The sequence below is a fragment of the Schistocerca americana genome, chromosome X (assembly GCF_021461395.2).
Source record: "Schistocerca americana isolate TAMUIC-IGC-003095 chromosome X, iqSchAmer2.1, whole genome shotgun sequence".
Lineage (NCBI taxonomy): Eukaryota > Metazoa > Arthropoda > Insecta > Orthoptera > Acrididae > Schistocerca > Schistocerca americana.
The window spans coordinates 858269073-858279839 of record NC_060130.1 but is presented as its reverse complement, the minus strand read 5'-3'; the positions used below and the strand labels follow the sequence as shown (position 1 = coordinate 858279839).

Genomic DNA, 10767 nt, shown 5'->3' with positions numbered 1-10767 from the left:
TCAGCAGTCGTGACACGGCTCAAAGCTTGCTTGTAGATCGCACATCGTGTCCAGCATTCTCAGCCAAGGCAACAGTAAACTGTTCAATAATTTGTGGCGCAATTGGCCATCGGCCTCTCCCAGCAGCAATTCCCAAATTTCCAGTTCATTCGAACCTTTGAATAATGTTCTACAATACCGGTGGAGGACCTCTCTGTATTCATTTAATGAGTCAATAATCGCGTAGAACAGTGGCACTCTTCGGCCGAAGTGGCCGTGCGGTTAAAGGCGCTGCAGTCTGGAACCGCAAGACCGCCACGGTCGCAGGTTCGAATCCTGCCTCGGGCATGGATGTTTGTGATATCCTTAGGTTAGTTAGGTTTAACTAGTTCTGAGTTCTAGGGGACTAATAACCTCAGCAGTTGAGTCCCATAGTGCTCAGAGCCATTTGAACCAGTGGCACTCTTACTGTTGTTTTGTAAAACACATTTACGAGTAAAGCCGTGCTTACTTTGTCCAGACCCATGTTGTCCGTTGCAACTAAAATCCACACTGATACTTGTGTTTCAGCCTTCGTTGCCATTTCAGTACCGGCGCCTAACTGCAAGTCATGGCACTAAAATTACTATCAACGGAAACCCTGCAGCACACAGTCTGAACATTATTTCTATAAAGCTGGGCAGCCATACGGTAAATGGTACACAGAGTACAATGTGCAGTGGCGTTAGATCGCTGATTGCTATTACATTGGAGTAATTTTATCTTGCACGCTTATTTATCCTGATGTGTAACTTCTATAGCTCCTCTTAATAATTAGACTCACGGAGGTTAGACTACAACCAGTACAACACGTCCTCTATTCCATAAGGAAAGTGAGGTAGTACTCCGACTGCAATTTTTACCCTATCGCCAGATTGTTATAGTGTAAATGATAGGTTCAAGTTTGAGAGGTCTATAAAGACGTTGACAGAGAGTATTTGGGCCACTTTCTACACAGTATGATGAAAAGTAAACATGAATTCCTATAAAATGAATTCCTTGATGCAGCGTGCAGGGTGCAGCGGTCGAAAATTTCAATTTTAGGATTTCTTATCAGTCTATAGGCAACGGTCTTGCCGCAGTGGCTACACCGGTTCCCTTGAGATCACCGAAGTTAAGCGCTGTCGGGCGCGGTCGGCACTTGGATGGGTGACCATCCGGGACGCCATCCGCTGTTGCCATTTTCGAGGTGCACTCTGCCTCGTGATGCCAATTGAGGAGCTACTCGACCGACTACTAGCGGCATCGGTCAAGAATACCATCTTACGACCGGGAGAGCGGTGTGCTGACCCCACGCCCCTCCTATCCGCATCCTCCACCGAGGATGACACGGCGGTCGGATGGTCTCGGTAGGAAACTCGTGGCCTGAAGACGGAGTGCTTTTTATCAGTCAATGATCGCAAGAACGTTTCACATTTTATTTTATTACTACTAAAGTAAAATGTAAAGCCATCTCAAGCACTAACACAAACAATACAAAGTCTGATTCTCTCCGTGTTTTTCCCGGACAGTATTGCAAAATTAAATCAAAGTATGTTCACTCATATATCTGGAATAAAGAACATTTAACTTTGTGTATAGTAACGCGACGTCATTACGTTCACGCAAATGGCTTTTATCATCTGATTCTGTGAATTCACCACTTAAATCGAGAAACACACGTTTCTCAGTTTACACGGCAATGAAGTACATTTGGACCTCAGTGACCGCTAATAACCTTCAGAAAAGTAATTATCTGACTGGAAATATATCACTCGTATTGTGTGTGAATTACAGTATGGTCACGGTAATCACGGTAACGGGAGAACAATCTGAAAGCTTCTCAAAGTATTGGTAAGAACAGAAGACGGAGAGAAATTCCAAGTAGTTGAAAAATGAGCATCTGTGTTTCTAAAGTTCGCACGGGCGGAGCGAAAGAAATAATTTCCCAAAAGAAACAAAACTTCTAAAAATGAGTTAAAAGTTTCAAAATAAAACTACCCTCTTTCATCTCCGTGGGCCACATCAATGTAAGCCACATGAAGAGTTTTAAACTTTTAAAATTCTTCCTTCCAGTGCGAAGTTCGGAGCCGTGGTGTCGACCATTCGCAGCGCGGAAAATAAAAGCGAGAAGAGACGTACAAACTGAGCACAGACTCGACATTAACAGCGTTAATTAAAACTGCACTGCAGCTAAGAATTACATCCGAGAGCAGATGAACTGCACAGACTTCGTTGCCCCGGGGAAAAGAACCTGGCGCCGACATTCCCATCTGTTCACGCTAGCTCCGACTGCCAGAGAAAACATTGTTTCTTTTATGAACTCCACGGCTTTTCAGGCACCACGCGCTCACTTTCGTTGGGAAGAAATTTCTGTCTCAACAGGGATCTCGCGTTTTCTGAATGTTTCTGCTTTCCGAGAGAGTGACGAGTTCCAAAGAACTCCTTACTACGTTTAAAAGCTGGGAAACTGTTTTGAACTGCAAAATTTTTGTGATGTCGACAAATAAACATAATAAATCAACTAAAAAGTCGAGGAGAATCTTTTTATCTATTACACGTCCTATTAGCACAAGAAATTAGCTCTTGTTAAAGGACAAGAAAATTTTATAATAGGTGAAGTGTTGTACTTATCTACATCCAATGAGTCGTTTTAAGAAGAGCCGCCTGTCCTCAGTTCAGCGGAGAGTTGCTGAGTCCAGTCAGTTTTATGTTGATGATGTTTGCATCTACATCATATTTATCAAGCACAATATATCCTCAGTTGTATTCTATATCGTACATACGAGGGGCGTTCAATAACTAATGCAGCATATTCTTTCTGAAAGCAGGTTGTTATTCAGGATTCCAGTCCGCCCCCGGTAGCTGAGTGGTCAGCGTGACAGAATGTCAATCCTAAGGGCCCGGGTTCGATTCCCGGTTGTGTCGGAGATTTTCTCCGCTCAGGGACTGGGTGTTGTGTTGTCCTAATCATCATCATTTCTTCCGTAAAGACGCGAAAGTCGCCGAAGTGGCGTCGAATCGAAAGACTTGCACCCGCCGAACGGTCTACCCGACGGGAGGCCCTAGTCACACGACATTCAGGAATCCAGAACACCATAGTTTCCCCACTCTTTCGGTTACAAAACCCTATTTTTTCAGCATACATGGCAGGAAACAAAATTTGTGCTTGTTTAGCCAAATGATGGCGATGACGCTGACAAAGATGATATCCGTTCAATACTACCACCTTACGCAGCTCTATTGTGAGGCTGGTACCTCTCTACTCGTCGACGTAGAAACCAACATCTTGGTGCATCAGTAACCTGCGCATGTCTGCAGCTCGTGGTCTTGCGGTAGCGTTCTCGCTTCCCGCGCTCGGGGTCCCGGGTTCGATTCCCGGCGGGGCCAGGGATTTTCTCTGCCTCGTGATGACTGGGTGTTGTGTTTCTTTCATCATCATTTCATCCCCATTGACACCCAAGTCGCCGAAATGACGTCAACTCGAAAGACTCGCACCAGGCGAACGGTCTACCCGACGGGAGGCACTAGCCACACGGAATTTCCATTTTACCTGCCCATCATCCACGTGCTACTTCTCGCTTAGTGTATTCCTCATTGGGCCAAACAGAAGAAAGTCGAAAGGTGCTAGATCCGAGCTGTGGGGTGGATGAGAAAAAACAGTCGAATGAAGTTTTGTGAGCTCATCTACAGTGCGCTGCCATGGGGAAGGATAAGTTCGTTTGTATTTCTGTGGCGACGAACCCGCTGAGGTCATTTTTTCAGTTTCCTGAGGGTAGCACAGTACACTTTAGAGTTCGTCATTGCAGCACGAGGGAGGACATGAAACAGAATAGCCCCTTGAGAGTCAGAAGACCGCCTCCATGACTTCAGTGGCTGAGGGAGCAGCTTTGAACTTTTCTTCTGTCGAGAGGTGGTGAGGTACCACTCCATGGATTGCCATTTTGTTTCCGGTTAGAAGTGATCAACTCGTTTCATCGCCTATGACAATGGTTACGATCAGCCTCTTTATGGTCTTCTGTTAGGCGGGAAGGAACGCAGCGAGAACACTCCTTTGAGTACTCCAACTAGTGGACGAATGTTTCAGCACTACAAACGGAGACGTCCAGTTGAGCAGCGAGGTGTTTTATTGTGGTCCATTTATCACCTCGTCCCAACATTGCAGGAGTGAAGAGCTATGTACGGCCGGCTGGCGTGCAGGAGATGGGACAAGTTTTCGCGACCTGGTTGTGATGATGGCAGACGCCTCGCCCAATGACTCAACGCACTTTCGTTCACTGCCAGGTCACCACATACATTCTGCTATTGCCTAAGAATATCTGCTATGCTCTGGTTTTCCGCCAAAAGAAACTCAATGACAGCTCTTTGTTTCTCTGCTTGGAACGAGCCTCCGTTACATACGCCATTTTGAAGGGGATGTATAGTGTAGCCACCTGTCAGAACCTTTGAAACTATAGGGGCTTACGCGGGAGTATTCCATGATGTCCCACAGTAAATTCCGCATTTTTTCTATCGACACTGGCCGAGAAAAAATATATGTTGCTTTACTTGTTGAACTGCTGCTCTGATACTTCACCATTCTACGTTAACATTGTCTATAAAAATACTTAACTCTTTTTGAATGTTATTGAATTCATTGCGTCGGCTCCGTATAATACACTTCTTTTTGTTAAAGATTATAAATAATTACAGTAGGTGTTACAAATTGTGATATTCGCAAATGAACCGTCATACTTCTACTTCAGGCTATTAATAAATCAAAACGATAGGCAAATCGTGCTGCAGACCTAACCATTCCTCATTAGAATCTAAGAAAAGTGATTAGGACCGAATCACGCCTGTCTTACGGTACATCGAGACTCTAGATTCGCTGCCCATCTATTGTGGGCCGCATCCGTTTTTCTTACATGATGAAGAAAAGAAGGAAGGAAGATTGGGTATAAGGTCCCGTCGACATCGAGGTCATTAGAGAGGGCACAGAAACTCCGATTGTGTCAAGGATGGGGAAGGAAAACGGCCGTGGCCTTTCAAAGGAGCCATCCCAGCATTTGTCTGGAGTGATTTAGGGAAATCACGGAAAACTTAAATCTGGATGGACAGACTCGGGCTTGAACCATCGTCCTGCCGAATGCGAGTCCAGTACGTTAACCACTGCGCCACCTTGCACAGAACATGACGAAGGAAATTCGCCGTGTCCTTTAAAACGAACATTCCCAGAGTTGGTTTTAAGCGATGTAGGGAAAATAAGTTAAACCTAAATACAGATGGCTAAATGGGGATCTCAAGAAGGAAGGAAGATTAGAGTTTAACGTCCCATCGGCAGAGGAGTCATTAGAGACGGAGCACGAGCTTGGATTATGAAAGGATGGAGAAGGAAATAGGCCGTGCCCTTTTCAAAGGAAGCATCCCGGAACTTTCCTGGACCGATTTAGAGAAATCACGGAAAATCTAAGTCTGGATGGCTGGACGGGGATTTGAAAGGGACACCCAAATGTAAGTCCAGTGTTCTAACCATTGCTCCATCTCACTCTGTACGAAGACTTCCGCCATCGTCCTCTCGGATATGACTCCAGTGCCTTTAACATCTGTGCTGTCTCCCTTTAAATATATCACTGCATATCTTTCGCGTAATTCTACGTTTCCGAAAATTTTATTCCACGTTGAAAGTAAACTTCATATGCGACTAGATGAGAAGCGCCGAGTCTGCCCTCGCACAATGCCAGGCCTTTAAAAGCAAATTATGTTAATAAAATAACGGTCAAGCTGCTACGACTATTATCGGTTTCTAGCAAAAAAACTGAATTACCTACGAGCCTGATTACGTTTGAGTCTCTGCGTCATGTCACCCCACTTTGTTAGTGAAAGAGAGAGAGAGAGAGAGAGAGAGAGAGAGAGAGAGAGAGAGAGAGAGAGAGGAGAGAGAGAGAGGAAACCACTGCACTCTACATCACGAGAAGAGATTAAAATTACCCCACGGCACACGCTGCGTTTGCCTTCTGGTATATTGAAAATATTTCACGCAAAAAATTTCTCTTTCTCTTTTTCCTGACATAATCTACTAAAACGTAAAGGACTGCTGAACTTTAACAAAAATAGTTCAGCTGAATACGAAGTCCTTAAAAACTGTTTTGCCAAATGCTTCCTCCCGCACTAAAAGAGTGTGGAATGCAGAATTAGCACAGCAATACTTTTACACGTTTGAGTAAATAGAAAACCAACGTACCTTTTGGAATATATGCAAATGTTCGTTTATCACACTCCGTGGGAGACTTTTCGGTTGGGTACAAGGTATGGCTTGACCGGTAAAACACACACATACACACACAAACAAGCACACACACACACACACACACACACACACACATACGCGGGTGCCCATTCTCATTTATGTTACTATCTACGGATGCACAGAACGTGATTGTCGCACTGCTGAAAGCATACGAAGGACATTTCATAAATAATGCACAAATTATTTTTTTTACTTTCAGTTTTATTTTTTTTTCAGTATCTCTTTACTGTCCCTCAGTATAGTCTCCCTGCATCCTGCATCTCTGTGACTGAATCTCGACGTTTCGGAAGCTCTGTTATTCCATCCAGTACACCACTTCATCTGTCGAATGGCTTGACTGTAGAAAGGTCTTCCAGAGAAAGGATAACGATGTCCAAGCATAGGTTTTTTCAATTTTGGGAACAAGTCAAAGTCTTGCGAACTCATATGCGGGCTGTATGGGGGATGTGGCAGCATTTACGACCTGTATTCGCGCAGTCTTTGAACTACAACATTGCCAATATGCGGACAAGCATTGTCATGCAGAATGAGTCTCAGCCTCGAGCAACTGAGGTCGAGTTCTGTGCATTTTCTGCGCAGGTTTTGCACGAAGTTACGATAATACACTGCTGTGATGCTTGTTCCTCATGGGGCTCTAACTGTCAAGATGATTCCTTGGTGATCATAAGCAAAAATCATCTACTGCTTGAGCTTTGATTGTGTACATTTATTTATTTATTTATTTATTTATTTTACCTGGAGCATCTGAAGCTCTCCACTCACTGGACTGTGATTTCAACTCCGGTTCAAGGCCTCTAATCGGCGTTCGATCAACAGCGACTATTCGATACAAGAATCCTGGACCTTTGTGGCCGAATCGTTGTTTGGGCAAATTTGTATTGTCCAGGCGTTTCTGCTCCTCTTCAGCAATCAAACAGGGTGGGACCTACCTCGCAGAAATTTTTCTCTTCTTCAGAATCCTTTGTCAGAATACGGATTACTGATGTTGGGGCAATTCCAGTGGCTTCAGAGACTTTCTCAAAAGTCGCTTTGTGATCATCTTCAAGAGCATCTATCATAAGTTTAACGTTTCGTTCATTTGTTGACGTTTTTGGCCTTCCGGTTCTTGGATAATCATCTATGCTCATACGACCATCACGAAAAGGATGAAACCAACGTGAAACTGTACTGTGGTCCACTGTAAACTCACCACAAACTTCACCGTGGATTTATGTGGGGTTTTTGACTCGCAAAGTTTCGATTTTTATGTACGGCAGCTGGTCTTCAACAGTTACAGTACCAGAGACCTCTTCAGGGTCCATCTCTAGCTCTCGCCAATATTATATTAGAGTACACAGCGCAACAACAAAAACACTTGCTTCTTCCCCAAACTAACAGCTATATCTGATGTAATTTTCATTGTAGCTGCATCAAAAAATCCACAGTATTACCAAACTATGTATTATTTACAGAATGTCTCTCGTATACGAGTACAGGATAGGACTGCCTTTAAAAAAAGGGCAATTTATCTTCTCAAAAGACGGTAAGGGATTTAATGTGCTAACTGATGTGACATCTACCAAATTTGGCAAATCTGGCAGTCCCAAAGCTCTAGCTATTCTCCCATCCAACGAAATTTATGGCAGGAAAATTTGAAAATCGCACTTCATAAATAGATTGAACCTACCACTACTACTACTGCTACTTCTTACTGGACAAAACAGTCAACAAAAACATATGTCCCCAAGGAGAATATGTCAAGTAAAACGTGCGTGACTGGAAAAAAAAAAAAATAGGAAGAAGGATAGTCTTCTGTAGCCAGATTTAGAAAATTTTACCTTGTTCTCGTAACAACGAATTTACAAAGCTACCATTCATAATGAAGCTTATGAGTGTTACGTATAGAAGCTCTTTATTCAAACCTTCCCCTCTAATTAGAAACATCCAAGTTCTTCACATTCTGTTCACAGAAGACTAAACAACATTCGGGTACGATTCTGTTGAAACTGTCATGAAGATAGCTAAAGTGTAATATAGGTCTTGCTTAACTACAAAACACTATGTTTTGGGAGGAATCGATATCCTGCATTGCTAAAGCACCTCTTCTCTTCGCGTCTGTCACTACGGAAGAGTAATGCCATAAAAAACCTCTCCTATTAGACTGAGAGCTGATATGTCCCGCATCTCCCATCTCGTCTGACCCGCATTTCGTCCTGTATGTGAGGAGGAGAGTACACTCCATCAATTTTCTCGTATCAGCTCAATCTGACCAGCTGGATCCCAGGGGAATACCGAATCCCTTCTTCTCAATCCAATTTGTCTTACACGTTTCCCGCGTTAGATTAGTGTGTGTGTTTAGAAACTACTAATAAGAAATTCCAGTAAAGAATTTTTTTCCATACTGAATCGAAATAATTTTCTCTGCCCTCCGCTGTGCCTCCGCTTAGCCTGCCGTAATGTAATTAGGAGCAGTGGGCTCCTTTTGTCATTACACAGAAGGAACAACTCTAACAATTCAGTAACTGTGACAAGTTTTGTTGGTTGCGGCACTTGTTATTAGGATGAAACAGAGCGTAAAATTATTTATTTCCAATTTTCACATCACACATTTTAGTGGGGTGCAGCAGGCGAGTCCCGTCATAAAGGAACAGCGTGTCCCCGTGTTGAGCATAGTGGGCGACGCGCATCGGGCTGTACCTCCACACAGAGCCTTCAAAGGGCTAATTAACGTACTGAGCAAGCGTCCGCCGTCAATAAAATAAAAAGAAAACGCCCTTTCTCCCTACAGTTTCTCTAATATTTCCGTCGCTTTGATGTTTAGCGCCACCGAAATTTTCTCTGCAGTCTGCTGCTGACCACCGGCTCTTTTTACGGCGTTATTGCTCCTGAATTTTGTGCCTTTCGCGAAAACATTGAAACGCTAACAAGACTGTTATTTCAAATCTAATTAGGAAACCAGACGCGACAAAATGTTGCTTTCATGTTTATATTCAGAGGTACCACTTTGCAGTGAAACTGACATGAATCTCCAAATCAATTCCGCAATTCAGCTTTCTGCGTTCTACCTAATGGTGAAACGCTTTCACTGTAACAAGAAATACAAATATGACGGTTGAATAGAAATATCAGTTCGTCTGTGGTTTATATACTACATGTCACAGCATTTTTGTTAGCATCTCATCAACATGAAACTAAAAGAATTTCAAAATTTCTTCTGACTTCAAAGTGGAGAGATGCCTTTTATATGAAATCATTACGGTGGTCTATTGGAACATCTCGTAAAATCGCGAAAATTCTCACACAGAATGACTGCTGCTTAGTCCATTGTTTTATATGACTTGTCCGTATTTCTAGAGACTGCGGTGGACATGGTAACAAAACACTAATTCTAAGTCACAACATTATTACTGCTGGGTTTTTAAGTCCGAGTTTCCTATTAACGAGAAACTACTCTCCCACAATGGTATATACTCCACATAGTTGTAAGATAAAGCACCAATAACTTTCTTTTTGAGTATCCCTAATATCGATGTTTTACTAACAAACTATAAAAAATTGAAAAGAATATATTTAGCGTTTTATTTAACCGTTAATATGTTAGCATAGCTTCTGTTTCATGTGTCGTGCTTAATTTGTGTTCACATTTTAACTATACGTTCGAGTCATTATGGAACGGCTAGTGAGTCATTTATTTCTGATCAATGCCGGCAGAAGTACTGTTACGAATCCGCTGTGTCAAGCTAATGTTATTTTTGATATTTTGCTTCAATAACATCTCTTTGCATAGGCGCATTCATTTCTGTACTGCAGCAAAAGGGGACACCCTTCCTCCTCATCTCTACCGACCCTTCCTCCTTCCTTGTTCCTCTTAAGATACGTATCCACAGTGTAGTTAGGTAGCCTAGCAGAAAAAGAAATCTGATCTGTATTACTGGGAAACGGTTGCTTCACAATCCTGTACCAAGTTATTAATTATTATACGAGGAACCTCCTCAAAAAGAAAAACCTATATAAAAATAATGATTTCTGAAGTTCAGTGTATCCACTGATTGAGTAAAAGTGGCAGATTGCGGGCATGTGTATGCTAGGAATAACGTGATTATAAGTTGGTTTCACATATTCTTTATTTTCAAGGGTGGTACCAAAAATTTGATCGTAAAAGTTACCCTTCCGTGTACGTGTGTGAACCAAATTAATTAATGAAAAACCGCCCCATTTGCTGTTGAGAACTTTATTGAGACTACTACCGCTTTCGACCTTTATATTAGGACGTTTTCAAGTGTAAACATCTTTCTCGGCAGGGCAACCACATTTCAGAAACATTGTGAATAACCATGACAACACTCAGTAACCATTCAAAGTATCATAATGACTATAACAATTAAAAAGTCAAGAAGATGAGGTGTTTATAAAATATGCATAGCTGTATGAAGCTGCTTTATTTGCAATTATCGGTTTCACGACAGTACAGACGCATCGTCAGGTTTATAGTGGCTATATTT

At 42.6% G+C, this 10767-nt stretch overlaps 1 pseudogene; it reads left to right on the top strand.

Moving 5' to 3' along the window:
- The first annotated feature begins 1081 nt into the window (after positions 1–1081).
- LOC124557395 lies at positions 1082–1199 on the top strand (annotated as a pseudogene).
- Positions 1200–10767: the final 9568 nt, after the last annotated feature.